Source organism: Colossoma macropomum, unplaced genomic scaffold (assembly GCF_904425465.1).
Source record: "Colossoma macropomum unplaced genomic scaffold, Colossoma_macropomum, whole genome shotgun sequence".
In the NCBI taxonomy this organism is placed as follows: domain Eukaryota; kingdom Metazoa; phylum Chordata; class Actinopteri; order Characiformes; family Serrasalmidae; genus Colossoma; species Colossoma macropomum.
The window spans coordinates 3,976,175-3,993,027 of record NW_023494806.1 but is presented as its reverse complement, the minus strand read 5'-3'; positions in this window follow the sequence as shown (position 1 = coordinate 3,993,027).

Below are 16,853 nucleotides of genomic sequence, written 5' to 3'. Positions count from 1 at the left end.
TCCATCTCCTCACACTATGAAGGGGTCATATCATGGAAAACTGAATTTTCCTTGCTTTTTAGAATTGAGTTATAAAAATATAGCTTGTACACATTGTAAAAGTACCAAAACATAATGTTTACTCTTCAGCCCATACGGTCCACATAAGGAAGCTAAGCTGTGAAAACAGCCCTTTGTTTTTGTGATATCACACATACTAATGCATTTAAATGTATACGGCAGTTTAGCCTTGCCGGTTCACGCTATGAGGAGTGTTTCAAGGCGAGGCAAGTTTATTTATATAGCAGCTTTCATACACTGCTGGCATTCATAGTGCTTTACGAATGAGAAAATACAGAAAATACAGAGTCGTTTAAAAAAAAATAAAGGAAAATAGAAATTAAAAACAATTAAAACATGACTAAAACAAGATTTAAGAGATTTAAAAGAGAAAATCATTCAATTAAAATCAAATTAGAAATTAAATTAGCATAATTAAAAATCAAAATAGAAATTAAAAGTTAGATTAGGATAAAAAAACTGCTGTTACAGAGGAAAAGGGTCTAAAAACACTAACAGTGTTTTAAACTAAACTGAAAGCTGCTCAAACAGGAACATTTTGAACCTGGATTTGAAAGTGTCCAGTGTCAGGGCTCTGCTAATGCTCTCTGTCCCCTGGGTCCAGTTAAGAACAGCATAGTAGCCAAACGCTGCTTCTCCATGTTTAGTCTTCACCTTCGGCAGGACTAACTGACTAGTTCCTAATGATCTGTGAATTCTGCTTGGCTCATATCGCTGCAACATATGAAATAAATATACTGGTCCAACACAGCCATTTATAGACCCGTAATAGTATCTTAAAGTCTATTCTGTAACTGGTAGCCAGTGTAAGGATTTAAGAATGGGGGGTGATGTGTTTCCTTCTTTTACTCATAGTGAGACTCTGGCAGCTGCATTTGGAATCAGCTGAAGCTGTTTGATTGTCTTTTTTGGGAGTCCAGTTATGAGACCATTACAGTGATCAACCCTGCTAGGAATAAAGGTGTGGATGAGTTTCTCCAGATCTGCTTTATTCAGAAAATCTCTGATCTTGTTGATGTTCTTAAGGTGATAAAAAGCTGATTTAGTAACTGCTCTGACACAACTGCTAAAACTAAGATCAGAGTCCATTGGTGCACCAAGGTTACGTACTAGTCCTTTAGAATTTATGGCTCTTGAATAAGATAAACAGATAAACAGCTGGTCTGTGCCTCTGATTGCTGTTCCCAAATAAAATAATCTGTTTTATCTTTAGTCAACTGCGGAAAGTTTTAGCCCATCCAGTTAGTGATGAGCTCAAGGCACTTACAAACTGAGTCAAAGGGACTATAGCTGTGAAAAAAACAGCCTATTTAACTCTAAAGGATAAATTAAGGTTGAAAAATTATCATATAGAAATGAATTATGACTGTTTTTGGTACATAAAACAACAGAAATATCATAAGTTGACCTCAAAGAAAAAAGATATGAGAAATATGTAGGATAAGGGCCCTAAAGTATTCTCAGATTCCAGTTCTGCACTGCTAAGCGCTGCACTGTTCATCTTCCCTGCTTTTACAGATGATAAAGAACAAGTTCGTTAGACTGTGCAAAACACCAAACTGTCCAGGGACGAAGCCCAGGCTTTAAGTTTTATGAAGAAGAGAATGAAGAAACCTCAAAACCCTCCCACGTGCTAATTGTGGCTGGAACTTGTCAAAACCATGTCTATGATTGATTGTTGCTTTCTTGGACACACAGCCTCAATCCCTATGCTGCTTATCCTCCTCATGCTCTCTGATCAGACTCTCAAGGCTGTGGGAAGTTGAGAAAGATCAGGAGGAGCTCAGCTTGCAGACAAATTTGGCTAAGCATTTCGCAATGTTGTTGCCAACATCTGCAACTCCTTCCATCAACCAGCTGAGGCCAAAAGGCCACATCAACCTGAAAATACAGCTAGGGTTGATGACACTCACTGAGGTTACATTCAAAAAGATCTACCAGCCTAGAGCAAACCTCTCCTGTTGCTTGACCCATAGGACTGAACTCCTGCACAGTTTGTTGAGTTCTCTGCTCAAACACATCTACTAAATGAGCTTATTGGATATCCCAATCCAAATCTATGGGCATTATTAATATGGAGTTGCCCTCTTTTGCAGCTATTTCATGACTGGGCAGGCAGGACATTAGGCATTACATGCCAGGTCATTGTGTGGGGAGCCAGGACAGAACAAAAACATGGACTGTCTGTGGTGTTATTAAGGAGTTGGTGTAGGAGTCCCTGTTTAAGACACGCCTTTATCCTACATAATGAGCACCACATGTCTGAGTGATCCCGTTCTATCGTAGATTTTTCCGTCTCCTCACACTGTTTTTCTTCGACAATGTCTGATTGAATTTAAAGATCTCTAAAAGGCTCATATCAATGAAAACTGAATTTTCCTTACTTTTTGAATTGATTTATAAAAATATAGCTTGTACACATTGTTAAAGTACCAAAACATAAGGTTCACTCTTCAGCCCATACGGTCCACATAAGGAAGCTAAGCTGTTGCCCCCTTTTGCAGCTATATCAGCATCCACTCTTATGGGTAGGCTTTTCACAAGATACTGGCTGGCCTTTCTTCATGTATAGTCACCACTTGAAGCTCAATCCTAGCAAGACTGAGCTGCTATTCATCCCTGGAACCACAGGTCCTCACCATGATCTTGCTATCTCATTCGAGAACTCTTTGGTTGTTCCATCTGCAGATAGAAGTCTCGGTGTGATTCTGGATGGCCAGTTATGGTTCTCAGCTCATATTGCAAACCTGACTCGGTCATGCGGGTTTCTCTTGAACAACATCCGGAGGATTTGACCCTTTCTCTCTCAAGAGGCCACTCAAGTGCTCGTTCAGTCTCTTGTCATCTCAGGGTTTGTGTACTGCAACTCGCTCTTGGCTGGTCTTCCTATGCAGGAATTCAAGCCCCTGCAACTCATCCTGAATGCAGCAGCACGACTCGTCTTCAATCTTCCATTCAGTCACATCACCCCACTGCTGCGCTCTCCTTACTGGCTTCCTGTAGCTGCATCAGATTTAAAACTCTGATGCCTACAAAGCCAAAAACGGACCAGTTCCTCCCTCCCTAATGGCAATGGTCAAAACTCGAACTGTACCTCGAGCCCTTCGAGCTTTGAGTGCAGCTCGGCTTGACTGGCCATCCTTCAAGAGGTGTGGAAGACAAGCATCAAGACTTTTCTCTGTACTGGCACCCAGGTGGTGGAACAAACTCCCACTGGCTGTCCAAACAGTAGAGTTTCTCGCGGTCTTCAAACGCAGACTGAAGACACGTCTCTTTATACAGCACTTAGCTGAGCGCTAATATAAGTACTTATTGAAATGTATTGCACTGCACTGTGTTTAATTCTGTTCCTTTTCTCTGGGTATCAACATGGGCTTTTGTTTCCAGCAGTATCTGAGCTCAGGAGTAGCTTTCACTCTAAACTATTTGTACTAGCAAAGATACTTTCTCTGAGTCGACAACAAAGCACTTTCATAAGTCACTCTCCATAGGAGCGTCTGCTAAATGCTGTAAATGTAAGATTCTGGAGTGTGTCTGTGGCCATTCGCTCAAATTATGCATTTGTGAGGTCAGCCACTGATGTTGGATGAGAAGGCCTGGCTTGGCGTTCCAATTCATCCCAAAGGTGTTGAGGTCAGGGGTTTGTGCGGAGCTGTGCAGTCATGCTGGAACAGGAAATGTGCATCCCCCAAACCGCCACAGAGTTGGGAATATATAATTGTCTCAAATATCTTTGTATGCTGTAGAAGTAACATCACCTTTCACTGGAACTAAATCCGGGCGGCAGTGGGTGGCGCTGTCGCCTCACGGCAAGAAGGGCCTGGGTTTGATTCCCTGGGTGGGTGACCGCGGTCCTTTCTGTGTGGAGTTTGCATGTTCTCCCCGTGTCTGCGTGGGTTTCCTCCGGGTACTCCGGTTTCCTCCAACAAGTCCAAAGACATGCAGTCAGGACAACTGGACATGCTAAATTGCCCCTAGGTGTGATTGTGTGTGCGAATGTATATGTTTGTCTGCCCTGCGATGGACTGGCGACCTGTCCTCCTGCCTAATGACTGCTGGGATAGGCTCCAGCACCCTTCCATGACCCAGAAGGATAATCGGTTTAGAAAATGTATGTGTGCCTGTGTGTGTGTGTGTGTGTGTGTGTGTGTGTGTGTGTGTGTGGAACTAAACTCTGAAAAACAGCCCCAGCCCATTATCCCTCCTCCACCAAACTTTATAATTGCCATTATGTACATCTGCCAAACACAGATTCATCCCTCAGACGTTTCCACAGCTCCAGAGTCCAGTGGCGACATGCTGTACACCCTTCCAGTCGACACTTGGCATTGCGCATAGTGATCTTGGGCTTGTGTGTAATTCCTAATGCATGGTTCTTGTGCTGATATTGCTTCCAGAGGCAGTTTGGAGCATGTTTGGTTTTTACACACCTGTTTTCAATGGGTGTGGCTGAAACACCTGGACTGGGTTGCACTGGTTTTACATAAGTTTATACCTTTATATTTTTTTTCCTTTCTTTCTTTCCTTTGCCGAGTTGAACAGCTGCCCATCCTGTTCATTCTGATGCTGCTACCTCTCTGCCTTGATCGGGTGCCACTGCTCGCCAGCCCTCTGGACCGGCTTGACCACCATTGAGCTTCTTGCTGTGCAAAGCCGTGCAAACCTCACCCTCACGATCCCGACCCCACTGATGCTGCTGTTGCATGAACTAAACTAATCAAATTAATCATTTGAACTAATCAATCATTTAAACTAATCAAATTAATCAATCACCCATTACAGAACTGACTCTCTGTGTGTTTTTCCTTTCTTTCTTTCCTTTGCCGAGTTGAACAGCTGCCCATCCTGTGCGACTGATGCTGCTGCCTCTTCTGCCTTGATTGGGTGCCACTGCTCGCCAGCCCTCTGGACCGGCTTGACCACCATCAAGCTCCATGCTGTACTACGCCGTGCAAACCTCACCCTCACAACCTGACCCCACTGATGCTGCTGCTGCTGCATGAACTAAACTAATCAAATTAATCATTGCTCCACCTGTTTTCCCTGTTTTGTACTAACAATGTTTACTATCCGGTGTCGACCAGAGGAGGATGGGTTCCCCTTCTGAGTCTTGGTTCCTCTCAAGGTTTCTTCCTGTTCCTAGGGAGTTTTTCCTTGCCACTGTCGCCACTGGCGACGCTCATGGGGGCTTGGACCCGGATTTCTTTCTGTAATGTTGATTTCCTTGTAAAGCTGCTTTGTGACAACACCTGTTGTAAAAAGTTCTATATAAATAAACTTTACTTACTAAACTTTACTTACCTAGGTTTGTGTGTAGAGTCTTTACTGAGCCCTTAGTTAACACTAAATAGCTTCAAACTATCTGTGAGAACTCTTTTAATATGCTGGTTGGAGTGAAGACACTGGAAACAGGGGAGAAACAGAGCTTTCTTTTTATTATTTCCAGCTAAACTAAACTTAATAAGAACTTCTTTGCTGGTGACTTTTCAGCCTTTGTGGTTCTCCTGGTCTCCTTCTCTCTCTTTCTCTCTGGTCTCTGCCCCCCTACTAAGAAAAGACATGGCTACAAAAAGGCTGGCAGAAAGAACACACAGGTGAACATCATGAGCTACTCAGCCTGCTGGTTCAGCATGACTGGCTTTCTATCCTGCATGTAACGCTCGACCACGCCCTCTCCTCCACATGCTACCCACCACCTGACTCAGGCCATCCAGTTGTCTGGCCGGTAGCCAACTTCCCACCCCGACCTTGGCAAGAGAGGAAGTCAGCCAACACCATTTGAGCTTCCAGCCTGTGGACCACCATAAACTTAAAAGGCTGCAGAGCCAGAAAACGAGTTTTTTATATAGTTCTTCTTTGACTTTTGTACAGCACTGGGCGACGCCCCCCGCCCCTCCCGTTTTTGCACCTTCTGGAACAAAACAGCCCTTATTCTGCAAGATACAAGTCAGGAGAATGCAACAGCGGGACCCACAGAGAACTTCTTTAACTTGGTTAAAAGCCTGTTGGCACTGCTCGGTCCACTGGACCGGTTCTTGTGCACCTTTTTTAAATGAGTTTCTTCAAAGTAGCTGAATTTGCTCATTACTGGAGGTGTCTACACCTTTAGGGCATGCAATGTACCACATTTTGTGTTTGCAATACGCCTTGCAATCCATAATCTCCTTGATGCAACAAGACCTACATCATTTGGACCATCTGGAAGATCCGACATTGGTCAAGATGCTCATAGCAGACTCATCAGTATTTTAAAAGCCAAATTTGTCATAACAGTTAACAAACATTTTATTGTGCAACCTGCAACCCTGATGTGTTTAGTCTTTGCCAGTGATTCACTGGAGGATTACTGTGATGTGATGTAACTTGCTGGGAAAAGTGTGGGTCATGATCTAAGACATATCTAAACCCGCTGACAGTATATGCGGTATGATGTCATGTATTACAGTAAGTTATTAGTAGCAGTTTAGCTATCTGTTTATATGTTTTCAGCCCACTTTTTTTTTCCATATGTCCCCTCGTAGCAGGTCAGTGTATACAGTACTGTACAGTACGGTTGGTTAATTAATGGTTATTAATTAAATCCAAATTTAAAATGATTAATAAGCAGTTATAACATGTCTGACGTATGAACAATGAACATGATGGGTGCTCATTAATGCTGAAATAATACATGTATTAATAATGAAACTATATAGGTAATAATGAAATATATATATATATATATATATATATATATATATATATATATATATATATATGGTTTTGGTTACTGACAAACATTTTACAGTAGTAAATAAAATAAAACAAAATAAAACCTGCATTTCTACCACACACACACACACACACAGTCACACCTAAGGCAGGTAAGTTATATATGTTGAGTGTGATACTACTTTTTTTAGGTATCTGTACTTTTCTTGAGTATTTCTGTTACTCAATACTTTTATACTTTTAAGAAAAATCTGTACTATTAATCACTGCATTTTCAAAACATGCAGTGTGTGTTTTTAATCAGGCAATTGTTTTAGGGCACATAATGAAGCTGAGATCGGCGCTGTGAAGGAGGAGGGAGGGGTGAGCGGAGTGAACCCGTGATTGGCTTAATTGCTTAACTGAGCGCGCGGGAAAAGAAAGATAAACAAACTGCTGAGGCAGCGGTTCCGCAGAAAGTGACGGCGCCGAGTCGGCGCTTAAAATGGACGACGCGTCTGAATAAAACCTGCATCCATGTCTTTCCTCAGCGCCAGTGGGAAATCGGGAGAGTGAAAATCCCCGGTGGGCCGGCGGAGTTTTGGGCCGGTTAAAGTGAGCTGATCAATAAACTCCCAGCACGAAAACGCTCAGACTGTAAACGCCACACCCAAGGGTGTCTGTAGGAATGTAGGGGTTAAACATGCGACCCCGTCTGAAGTCGTACAGCCCCGCTTCACTGACCGTAACTGAGACTCGTGCAGTGGATGAAGATTAAGATGAAGCGGAGGTTTAATGATGTGGCGTTAGCGGCTCAGACACCCGGACAGACGTCACTTCAGCGCAGTTATTACAGGTCAGACACACGGACAGTAAACACGCTTCATGCCCGCCGCGGCGACATGCTTTCATCTCCACTGATTAGGTTTAGGTTTTCAAAGATGGCTGCGTTGTTTTTCGCACATCAGCTGTTTGTTTTAACTGTCATGTTGTCTTCATTTGGGACCGCCTGCTGTGGCAGCGCCTGTGTTTACGACAGAAGTTTAGGGCCGCTGTTAATAAAAATGAAATTAATAGGCTTGGAGAATAAAGTCGTAATATTTCGAGAATAAAGTCATATTTCGAAAATAAAGGCGTAATATTTTGAGAAAAAAGTCGTAATATTTAGAGAAAAGTTGTAATATTTCGAGAAAAAAGTAATTTTTAGAGAATAGTCATAATATTTGAGAAAAAAGTCGTAATATTTTGAGAAAAAAGTCGTAATATTTTGGGAAAAAAGTCGTAATATTTCGAGAAAAAAAGTTGTAATATTTCGAGAAAAAAGTCGTAATATTTTGGGAAAAAAAGTCGGAATATTTCGAGAAAAAAAGTTGTAATATTTAGAGGATAAAGTGGGCTAACTGTAGGGGGGCTGCCATAATGCGTTGGGGTCTCAGTTGCTGTACTGGCGCCGGAGCTCCACTCACTCCTGTCTCTCTGTGGATCATTTTGATCATCATTCTCACTGTCTGTGAAACTTCATGCCCTCTTTGAATGGGGGGAGATGGAGCCCCGATAGCCGTGTAGACGACCCTGCCTGAGATTCTCCTTCAACAATACAGTCAGACAGTTTCCTCCGCTTCCTTCTGGCTCTTTATTCTAGATAAACACAGTTTCCTGCTCAGCCGTTTCAGCCGGTTCTTATACCAATAACAGGCTGGTGCTGATGTGCAGGAGAGACAGGGAGGCTGAGTGTTTCTTTATGGGTGAATCAATATGAAAGTAGAACTCCACCGACTCACCGCAAACTCGAAATATTATGACTGTTCTCAAAACAGTGACTTTTTTTCTCGAAATAGTATGACTTTATTCTTGAAGTCTACTGTTTTTATTTTTATTAACAGTGGCCCTAAAACGCCGTCGTAGTTTTTGGCTTTGGTAATTATCAGGTACATCTTCAACTTTGTATAAGTCTCAGTCTGATTTTAACTTGGTTTAGTCATCTTGTCTGTGCAGAAGTTGTGTCTGTGGTAGACACTCTTTATAGTGACGGTGCTGCAGTGCTGGTTGTGTTTGTGTGAATCCAGCTTTCTGATTGGTTGCTATTGTTTTGTGTCAAGGCGGAAGTGTTGGAATATGTAGAGTGATGGCTGCACTAATGTTAGGAACAGGTTCAGAGAACTTGTAGAGAGGAGAATTCCCACTCTGTAAAGTCCTCCAGGTTTCTCTCTACACTAGAGGGCGCTCCCGAGCGAGTCCAAAATGAATGGGTTAATATGGAGCATTTGAGCAAAATCATAGTTTATAAATGCTTAAACATTTTTCATGTAAATGAATACATTAGTTTCCTGAACAGAACAGCATAAAACATTTTAACACTGCTGTTAAGAGCTTTTAAACTCGAGTTATAGGAGTTTAAAACTGCGCCTCATGTACGTTCATGAAGTTAGTGACCGCAAACAGCCAATGAGCTGCTCCGCTCGCCAACCAATCAGCACCGAGTTCGCAGTAATGTTAGCGTCCTGCTGCCCAAAACCCGGAAGTATAGGTGAGTTTTCTTTGCTTTTTTATTGAAATCCATCCTTCTACTTTCTAAAATTGCCGGAAAGTTCTGTGCGAGTGATTAGAAACTATTTTAACTTTTCGTTTTTAGCTGTTTAGCTCCATTCACTCCTATTCATTGAGGACTCCCTCGCGGGCGCCCTCTGCAGTTTCGCAGTCCTGTTTTTTATATAACAGGGGAAATAGGAAGTGGCCAGGCTCCCCATAAACCGGCTCTGGCAGGCTATAGCCTGATGTAATGACATTGCGGGACATTAGTGGATTTTCTGTGTGTGTGTAACTCCTGGTCTGAAAACGTCCCACTTGGCTCCTGGCCTTACTTAAATGGGTTATTTGATCTGGTGTTTATTATTGACTGCTAAAATAAAAAATCAACATTTTTTTTCTTAGTAGAGATTCCAACAATATCCATCTCTAACTCTTGTAAAGGAAGTCAAACATGTATAAACGTGATTAGGCGCTTTAGACGAGTGGATTGTTGTGGATGACTCATGCAGTTCTTGTATAAACTAAAAATGAATTAGAAATGATTTTTAAAGAAATACTTTGGCTTTTTTAAGCAAATTTCTGAGCATGTACTTTTATACTTCTACTTGAGTAAAGAAGTCATACTTCAAGCCTTACTTGAGTTTTGTTTTTTTACTAGATTACTAGTACTTTTACTTAAGGAAGGGACTTGTGTACTTCTTCCACCTCTGACCAGAACATAAAACTGAGAGCGGAGCACAAAACTCGTATCTCTTGCTTTGCATACAGGACCAATAATGACCAACATAACTTTAATTTGCTGGTGATTTCTTGCATTTATGACTTCTGTGTAACTGTACTGTACTGTACTTCTGCTCAATCAAAATACTTTGTATCGCATATACTATCTCAGGGCAGGCCCCCGGGCACAAATTCAATGTTGTTCTGATCTGCACTCATCTGTTTCTTTTTTCCTCATCCTTTGTTTTTCCCATAGACTTCCATTGATCCATTGACACAAGCCCAATTATTTCTTTCCCTGACAGCCACCAAACTGCATGCTCTTACTCAGGGCAGCTCCTAAGTTCTAATCCACCATCATACTGACCTGCGCTTCTCTATGTCGTTTATAAAAAAAGTCGTAATATTTTGAGAAAAAAAAGTCTGAAAAGCTCCGCCGTTTCAGCTGGTTCTTATACCAATAACAGGCTGGTGCTGATGTGCAGGAGAGACAGGGAGGCTGAGTGTTTCTTTATGGGTGAATCAATATGAAAGTAGAACTCCACCAACTCACCGCAAACTCGAAATATTATGACTGTTCTCAAAACAGTGACTTTTTTCTCGAAATAGTACGACTTTTTTTTCTCGAAACATCATACCGTATGACTTTTTTTCCTCAAAATATTATGACTTTATTCTTGAAGTCTACTGTTTTTATTTTTATTAACAGTGGCCCTAAAACGCCGTCGTAGTTTTTGGCTTTGGTAATTATCAGGTTTTAAGTTTGTAGTTTAAGTAAGTTTAATTGAAGATGACCACCCTGTCTGCAGATGACCACCCTGTCTGCAGAACAGGCCGAAAGAAAATAGCGGCGAAAGGGGGCAACACATCAAACCTTACCGAGTCATCTTCGCGACCACCACCCGCTACCTGCAAGAATGCGAGGTTAACTTTCACGGAGAAGTCCGTGGACTTCGAAATAGAAGAAATGTCATGGTCTGTGTGGTTTAACTTACGCTTATGGTTCGTTAATCATATAAAATGAAGCTTTTAGCGTCAACCCCAGAAAAACAATCGGTGAATCAGCTGTGAATCGAAACTAAAGCGTCTAACACATTTCTGTGGAGCAGAGTCTCCAAAATGAGCTCTGAGTCACACGAGCTCTGGAACGAGACGCTGTTCAATCTGCACAGCTCCTCTGTCTCGTCTCGCTTGCGGTGTTAACTTTCTGAGAGGAGAATAACACCGTCTCAAATCACTCAGTGTCCCCTACATAGTGCGCTACTGTTCAAACACGATCATCATTAACCAGCAGTTGAGTTTTAAATAGGGGATTTGTAGCCTGTTGTTAATGTTGATTATAAATGACTTAGTCGAACGTTTCTTGCACTCTTTAGGTGAAGGATTTGCTATTTCATGATCCACGAAGTGCACTACATAGGGAGGATGGCGTGCTTTGGGACGGGACCTTGCGCGAGTGAACGCTGTGTGCCGCTTTTAGGAAAAGCAGAGTTTCAGAGATTAAACTTCAGGAGTGTTTCTGCCGCAGCTCAGATGCGCGTTAATTTTAAGTTATGTTTTAGTTTTAAACGCTTTTAGAGAAGCAGCTTCACAGGTGAAGACACGCTGTGTGAGTTCTGCACTGTCTGCAGCTCACAGCACGTCACGCAGTTCCTCTGTGATTTTGGCTGTTTTTCCTGGTGCACTGTATTGATTAGGGGTTCAGCGCCACAACGGCACAATAATGCTGCAGCTGTAGTTCGGACACCAATCCCCCGAGTGCAGCACGTCTTAGAAGTAGTCATTTTCCATTAAGACCCACCTCAGAGTTGGTCGAGATTTAATTCTCTATGCAGGGAAATCCCTAGTTATTGTAATTAATAATAATAATAATAATAATAATAATAATAACAACAGTAATAAGAATAATAACAGTAATAATAATAATAACAGTAATAATAATACATTTGCTATTCTTTTGTTTACAGAGTATTACAAGTATTGTAAGTAATACAAAACTAATACTAAAAATGTATTGACCTTATTTTTTAATGTTTATGCAAACAAAAAGTGCATATTGCTGCCAATTCTATTTGTGTTAATATAAAAGTTGGTGAAACGAGTTTCAGTTTGTGTATCAGTATTTATTTATTTAATTATTTTACTTTAACACATTTGAACAATATCGCGATAATACTGATAATCGTGACAAATTTGGTCATGATAATCGTGATATGAAATTTTAATATCGTTTCATCTCTACCACCCAGCAATGTACATACATAATCATAAGAACATAAGAACAGGGTAAAAGGGGGCTAACAAAGTATGCAGAGAAACATATATATATATAAAATATACACACAAACGCATATACATACACACACTCATACATATACATATATACATACATATACATGTCGGAGACACCAAATCCACATACATAGATAGATAAATAAATAAGGAATCAATGCAAGGAGACAACGAATAGCTATAACAATCATTTAAAGAGACTATTTTGAGTGATAATTCCTTTTGCTTTCTGAGCCCAGGTCTCTCTGTTGGACATATTTAGTTTCCTATTCATTTTTTGTGTTTCATTTTATTATGTTTTGTTGGTGACATCATCTATGCTGCTTTGTGATTGGTCATGTTTCTTTCTTTGGAACTTCAGCAAGAGAGGAATTGTATGATCTTCATTTCCTGTGATGATAAATGCTAGATGTACTAAGAAGTTCCACCGCAGTTCTAAAAGTTACTGAGTACTTCGTGGATTTTTTTTAATCTGATACTTTTGCACTTATACTTTGTACTTCTGCTCAGGAAGGTCATTTTACTTGTCATTATCCAAGTATGAATAATTTTACCTGAGGACTGATATAGGCTACTCTGTCCACCTCTAGTGTAGTACAATATAATATAGTATAGTGTAGTATAGTACAGTACAGTATACTGCGGTACAATAAAGTAGAGTACAATATTGAATGGTATAGTGTACAATACACAGCACAGTATAATATAGTATAGTGAGGTAATATAGTATAGTATAGTGGGGTAATATAGCATATTACAATATAGTGTGGTACAGTAAATTATGGTATTGTGTAGTACAGTATAACACTGTACAGTACAAGATAATATTGTATAGTATAGGGTACTATAATATAGTGTACAATATACTGTAGTACAATATAGTGTGTATAGTATACATACATATACATGTCAGAGACACCAAATCCACATACATATAGATAGATAAATAAGGAATCAGTGCAAGGAGACAACAAATAGCTATAACAATCATTTAAAAAGACTATTTTGAGTGATAATTCCTTTTGCTTTCTGAGCCCAGGTCTCTCTGTTGGACTCCAATTATCTTTGAACAGTTTTTCAATACCATTCAGGCTATGCTTGTCCCTCATTGACAGCGCATTAAACCAACAAATAAATGAAAAAGTTAAAACACTACACAACACAAACATGAAAAGAATTCAGCAGTAAATGAGTTCTTTGTTGACCCTTCTTAACAACCAGCTCTGTGTTTGCATCAAATTTAAGTTGGGAGTCGAATACTGTTCCTAAGTACTTATATGTCCACAATTTGTACCTCTTTTCCATGTGTGATACCAGCTTTTGACGCCTTTTTATTTTGCCTGAAATCTGTAATTAATTCCTTAGTTTTTGACACATTAAGGTCAAGAAAGTTCTCATCACACCACGTAATAAAAGCAGGTAGGGTGCAACCATGATCTGAAATTTTTAAAAAAGTGATTTTTTTTTTTCCTGTCTAGAGCCTAATTTTACATAAATGATAAAATATGAATTACAAAACTCATTCCCGTTTCATAATTTACACTGCTGCTTGTATATAATATCCAGGATTTTGACGATAGTGAATTGATCCACACTTTTAAAGCCCTCGTGAATGTCTGGTCTGCCTGTTGATCTTACTGTTATGCATGACCGTATCCAGTCCGTTCTGCCAGCACCCATGAACATGTTTTAGATTATTAACCGCACTTTTCCAGCAAATTACTGCAGGAATGCTAATGATAAATCATAACTTTCATATCTGGCTGTCCCTTTTTTAATACGTTAAAATGTCATTAAGTTCTAGATTTATTTCCACTCTCCAGTGAAGCTCAGTTTGAGGACAGCTGGAAGAAATGTGTAATGTTCAAATTTGGATCTGCCTCTATAATTAATTCCTGCTGCAAGTAATATTGTAATTCTAGAGTGGATCCGCCTCTATAATTAATTCCTGCTGCAAGTAATATTGTGATCAACTTCAGAACTGATCAGTGTGCTGTGAGGAAAGAGCTGTACAATGCAGATCATATAGATACAGATTTAAAAAGCTATAATAATCCAGACTGTCTGGCCATGGAAATGGTAATAAACTCATTTTATTTCTGTTTTGTCTGGAAACCTTCTCAGTGTAAATCTTGTGTTATGTAACGTGATTTATTCAGCTGTTCAGAGAACACTCAAAAGAAACTTTATTTTTCCATCTTGATGAATTTTGATATCCTCAGCAAAACTTTCATTTTCATTTTAACTAAAAAACCATCAAGCATTGTTTGGCTTCATGTTGCTAAAGCCTGGAATCATCATTTAAGCTGTATTTGCAGGGCTGTTTCTTGCTGCAAGTGGTTTGTGCAGCTGCTTAGGGCTGCCAAGCCACCAGGGGGAGCTTTATTTATTTATTTATTTATTTATTTATTTATTTAAAAACATTAAATTTAGTAAATGATATATAATTTTATAGTGTATTTGTAGTTTCTAGTATTGTGTAGTAAAATACAGTTCAGTATAGTATAGTACAGTTTAGTATACTAGCATTTACTGACATTCATGTTAAATAAGTACTCGAGTATTTTCAAGTCATATTTCTACTGACGTATATTAGTAAGTAAAGGAATCGACTTTTAACTCATTTTTGTCATTCATATTTAGTTTCCTATTCATTTTTTTGTGTTTCATTTTATTATGTTTTGTTGGTGACATCATCTGTACTGCTTTGTGATTGGTCATATTTCTTTCTTTGGAGCTTCAGCATTTCATTTCAGACCAGAATTCCAAAAAGAGAGGAATTGTATGATCTTCATTTCCTGTGATGATAAACGCTAGATGTACTAAGAAGTTCCACCGCAGTTCTAAAAGTTACTGAGTACTTCTTGGATTTTTTTTAATCTGATACTTTTGTACTTCTACTTTGTACTTCTGCTCAGGAAGGTCATTTTACTCTTCTTTATCCAAGTATGAATAATTTTACCTGAGGACTGATATAGGCTACTCTGTCCACCTCTAGTGTAGTACAGTATAATATAGTATAGTGTAGTACAGTACAGTATACTGCAGTACAATAAAGTATAGTACAGTATTGAATGGTATAGTGTACAATACACAGCACAGTATAATATAGTATAGTATAGGGTACTATAATATAGTGTACAATATACTGTAGTACAATATAGTGTGTTACAATAAAGTATGGTATAGTATAGTACAGTACGGTATAGTACAGTACATTACAGTATGATATATAGTATGGGAGAGTATGTAAGATAGGATTGCAGTGGTAGACAAATATAAAAATTTAAAAATATATATAAATGGAAACATTACTGTTATATATATTATTTAGCATACTGGAAAAAAACATTTTGCCACATTTTATACTTTATGTTCTATTCTGTCCAATGTGTTAACCTCAGCAAATTAATAGAAATTGTGCTCTAAAATGTGCAGCAAATTCCATATTTAAGCGTGTTCCTGTAAAGGATGTGTTACTTATTTCCAGCTCAAAAACAACAAAATGTAATATGACCCGGGGGTGGGTCTTTTGCATCATAGGACCATATATTAGATTTGCAATTAACAGACATGTTTTTGAACCAAAAAATAATCAAACCAAAAACACAGACAAGTGTTGCTTTAAAAAAGGAAATATTCATTAAAAAACTTTGCAGTAATAAGAAAACACTGTGAACATTGTGGTGGTCCTCCCCGTTGAGCTGGTCCATGCTGGTGCCACCTGATCTAGGATAAGGGTTTAGCTATTAATAAATGCCATTAAAGCTTTTATAACACCTTATTAAGACCTTATTTCATAGACTGATAGCAGAACTGCAGCCAAAGAGCCTTTTGGCATCTATGATTCCAGGCAGACCATTTCAGCAGGGAAGACCACCACGGTCACCACGCCGCTACGTTAGCTATTGCAGTAGTTACAGTTAACGACTTCTGAAAAAATCTGATTTTATACAATTAGTTCTGTGTATATAACCAAACAGATCGAACCACTTTTGGTTTCCTAAAGAACCTTTCAGTAGATGGTTCTTCAAAGTATCATTGTATTAAATGAGATGCGTGAGTATGCAGGATCTTTCATATAATGAAAAAGGTGCTACAGCCTTAAAACTGTGGTTCTTCGAGGGTTCTTTAGTAAAGACAATGGTTATATATAGAACTCTGAACAGTCAAAGAACCATTCTTTAAAGAGCACTTAAGAAAGGGTTCAGCTACGAGTCATAGAACCTTGCTTTTAGGTATTAGATCTGTTTTTGGTAAGAGTGTACATCACTAAGGCTTTCCCTAGAACTGTACATTCAGCAAAGAACCTTTTAGGAGCTGTAAACTGTAAAGTATTAGCAAAACAAAATCTTTATTCCCAGAATCATGTATACACAACCTTTTGAAAAATGGTTCTACCCAGCATCAAAAAGGTTTCTACAAATGTTACAAGCCACATAACCTTGTTTGGGTTTATACTGACCCCTTTTTGATACTGGCCTAATAATAACAATGAGAAAGCTAAAACAAAACAGAAACATGTGTTTCCATCCGGTCGTGGCTGAAAGTGGTCCAGCTGT